Raw genomic sequence first — 4,277 nt, 5'->3', positions numbered from 1 at the left:
CCAGCCGACTGTACCCCCCCCCAGTGAATTGATCATGATAGGTGGGAGCAGTGTGTGTGTGTGTGTCAGCACCTGAATCAAAAGAGACTGGACTGCCCAGTGGATCTGTGTGTGAGTGTGTGTGTGTGTGTGTGTGAGTGTGTGTGTGTGTGTGTGTGAGTGAGTGTGTGTGAGTGTGTGTGTGTGTGTGTGTGTCAGCACCTGAATCAAAAGAGACTGGACTGCCCAGTTGATCTGTGTGTGTGTGTGTGTGTGTGTGTGTTTGTCCATCTGTCCGTGTGTGTGTGTTTGTCCGTCTGTCCGTGTGTGGATCTGTGTGTGTGTGTGGCATTTCCCACAGAGCTGCGTGCCCCCCCATGGGTGTAGGAGAGCAAACTGCAGCACTTTGTGGTGTAAAAGAGGCTGATGCTTGAGTTTCACAGGTGGCCGCCTCATTCCCATCTGCCCTGGCCTGAGAAGAAGGCTGTAAAATGTCTGACAACAACTGATGATGACGATGATGTGAGGAATGTTTGCATTTGCTGATATTAATTGGGAGAAAAACCTTTAAAAAACTACCCATTTGGGAGACAGGAAAATTATCCAGAGATTTCAAATACCAGTCCAAGTACAAAAAGTGAACCAGTGACTGACACTGAGCAGTGGCAGCTGGTATTATTCGCTCTACAGCTGCACACTCACACTTTAGAGTGATGGTCAAAAACTCACAACCGCTCGACCGTTTTCAAACCCGCTCGACTCCTTTCAAAAATTGAGACACTGGAATATTTTGGATGCAGTTGCAGTGCAAGGATGGAGACCCCCCCCCCCCCCCCCCCCCCATGAAAACAAGGGGCTTTACCTTCATGGCGCACAACCTGAAGGCTGCACTTGGATGATCCGACAATAACTTGTTTTTATGTGGAGGCAAAAAAAGCAAAAAGCAGCAGGGAGCAGTGTCTGAGGACAAAGAGTACAGATGGAGTACATTAGGTGTTTCTTTTCTCTCTCTGGCTCCCTAATCCACATGGCAGTGGGCCAGCGAGGGCTGCAAGAGGCGCAGTGCCACCCAGAAGGATCCACAGTATACAGTCCACAGCCGACAGGCACAGGCTGGTGTTGCATGTCATTGCAGCCAAATTTTTAAACTCTCAGTCGATCTATCATCTTCTCTAGTGTGGGCGCTTCACCGACAAACAAAACCAAACCCTGCCACATTCTACAAGCAGTGTTAGAAAGCAAAGAAGAACATCCTTCAGCTGGAAGGTCCCACATTCAAACCCATGTGCTACAGCACGCGATATACTTGTTCTGCTTCCAGCTCTCGTGCTGCTGCTCCTCAACTGACCGTGTGTTTGAAAGACAAGGGAAGCGGGAAAACCTCTCTCTCGGCATGCAACCAGAGTCATCTGAACCCTGGTATGTTCATATGTTCTCGTCCACAGCAACACCACCAAACCGCGCGTCTCCATCATCGGTCACACTGTACCGTCAAGCTGACAGTAAGTTTTGTGAGTTTTTGGAAGTGCTGGAAACTCATGACTTGTGGATGAGCTATGTCAGCAACCGCAGGATATTAGCCACTTCAAAAAAAATATGACTTGTCGTTATGCTTCTGGGCTCTGTCCTCCCTTTCGCTGGGTGACCAGTCATACGCCGGTGCCAGCCACAGAGATTTATTCTGTGCAATCGCTCATTTATTTGCACTGAGGCAGAACCACTTGGAAGCGCCTACAAAACATTTGCCAGCTGTGATGGACGAAGGGCCCCCATCATTTAACCAGCAGAGTGGAAAACCTTTTTTTCCGAGGGTGCCAAATAGTCTCTGCTGAGCCAACAGCCACCTCACACAGTCGTGCACGTGTGTGATGGATCTGAACGGAGAGACAAAGAGGGGGCGCTGTGGGCAATAGAGGGATTGACTCCATTTTCTGATATTTATATACTGTAATACATAATTAAAGTCATAAATACCAAAGCCAAACAGGTTGGGGGTTTCCTCAGTAATGCTCCTGCAACACATCAAAACAGCGAGAACATAGAGGGAGGTGGATTAGGTTTGTGTGGACTCGTCATTTTAATGAGAAACATGTTTCCAGTTCTGATCACAAGCTGAAGTACAGTTCTCTTTCCCCAGGAAACCACTCAACCATACAGAACCAAGAGAGAGAGAAAAAAACAACATTCTGAATCTTTAGATTCATTACAGCCGTGATACAAATGAACAAAAATGTTACTTTCCATTGTAGGCCGAGAACAGCATGCTCCGACTCCCCTCGCAGGCAGACCTTCTCGTATGAGGAACCTGTGAGAGCCACCTCACCATTCGTGTCGTTTCACATGCGGCGCCGGCCTCATTGATCCCCTCCGCTGAGCCATCTGGAACGGTGGAGGTTTTCTCTGCGCCCGGCACGCCGCACGAGGGCTCCCAGCTTGACAGGCTGACAGGTGGGGGCCTACGCAACACCGTGTAGCCTTAATGGAGAGAATGAACTGAGTGTCATTGTAGCTTAACATGGATGAATGCATTAATGAGCTGCTGTGTCCTGTACGGTCATGTTAAAAAAAACAAAAACACACATGCCGCTATCATTGGATGGGAGTGATTTAAAAAAATAGTCATTTCCAATTGTGGATTTCATCACATCTTAACGGAGGCCGACAGTAAATCAAAACGAGTGCGTCACTGCTGCCACTGCTCTCCCCTATACGAGCAGCTGCTGAATTAGATAACCAGTGTGCTGGTGTGTGCACGACACAACAGGTGACATGTTTTCTATTCCTTGGCTCAGCCAACATCTCAGTCACACCCTTGAGCTCATGTTGTGGCCACAGACTGAGCTGCAGTTCTTCACGCACTCGTTCATGAACTCCTCTTGGGCACGAGTTGAGGCTCTGTCTGCCCGACGTCCCCTCTGAGAAACAAGGAGCTTGAGGGAAAAGATTGTAGCCGCTGGTGTGTGTGTGTGTGTGTGTGTGTGTGTGTGTGTTGCTTGTTAGTGGGTTTTGTGTGCCTGTAAACATAATTTGCACGGACCCCTGTGATCGTTCTTCAGCTGCAAAAACACCAGAGCTGAAATGATTAAACAATTAATCAAAGAGTTTATCAACAGGAAACGAATCTGTTACAATTTGTCATTTTTCGAGCAAACACGAAAAGGGCTCTCTAATTTCCACTTCTCAAATGTAAGAATGCTCTGCTTTCCTTTCCAACACAACATTGTTGACTGGATCAGAAAAAGCAATTTGAACAGAAACTGTGGTAGGCAATTTTTTTTTTTACCATTTCTTAAATTTAAAAATATAAAATGAAAACACAATAATGAAGATAATTGTTAGTTTAGGTAAAAAAAAACCCCACACCTTATAATTACTAAAACGTTAATGTTTTAGAAATAAATCATATTCAATGTAAATGTACTGAAAGTCCATAGAAGCAAGTCAAGTCAGCTGCAGCCGAGGGTGAACCTCAACTGAGAATCCTTCGGCGCTGCACAGTGTAGTCTGCTCACCTACTCGAGGTTGTGCAGCAGTGGCTGACATGCGGCTGCAGCTGCTGAGGGCATACAAATGAGCCGGGTGACTGGGAGCCACCGCAGCAGCCCAGAGCAGTGTCACAGACAGATGGACATATTTGATCAGTGGTCGCAGACCTTTACTCATCCTCAGGGAGCGGGAGAGAAGGACAATCCCCCTCCTCCCTTATCCCCTCCTGTTTGTCTGTAATACACAATAGTGTGGTGTGTGTGTGTGTGTGTGTGTGTGTGTGTGTGTGTGTGTGTGTGTGTGTGCGTGCTGGCTTTTGGATGCATGGGAGTTCAGCCAGTGCCAATGCACAGAATATTTTTCCTAAATCAAACCGCTAAACCTTTTACTGAACATCTACAGTCCTTTATCCCCCCCAACATATTCACAACAAATGAGAAAGAATGTAAATCTGGTGCAGATAAGACATTAAAACAATTAAACTGTGAGCCAGAAATGCAGACTACCATTAACAATATCAAACTGGCCAAGACTAAGATGTGTACAAAATGTAAGGAGGAAAACAAAATGTGTATAAAAGATGGAACGAAACAGCATTGATGCAGAAAATTAATTCAAAGGCACGTTAGTGTAGAAAATTTGCGGGTTGAGTGGGTCAGTGACAGTCGGTGTTGGTAGTAGATGACAACCTCCTGTTTTCTGTACAGATGCATCTAAATGTGAGTGTTCAACAGTGTGTTGGGAAGCATTTGTATCAGTTTAGTGCAATTCTGTGAATTTTTTTAAATATTAACTTTTCAGAGCAAGATAAA

Source organism: Scophthalmus maximus, chromosome 3 (assembly GCF_022379125.1).
Source record: "Scophthalmus maximus strain ysfricsl-2021 chromosome 3, ASM2237912v1, whole genome shotgun sequence".
NCBI classification, from domain to species: Eukaryota; Metazoa; Chordata; class Actinopteri; order Pleuronectiformes; family Scophthalmidae; genus Scophthalmus; species Scophthalmus maximus.
This window is presented reverse-complemented; position numbering follows the sequence as displayed.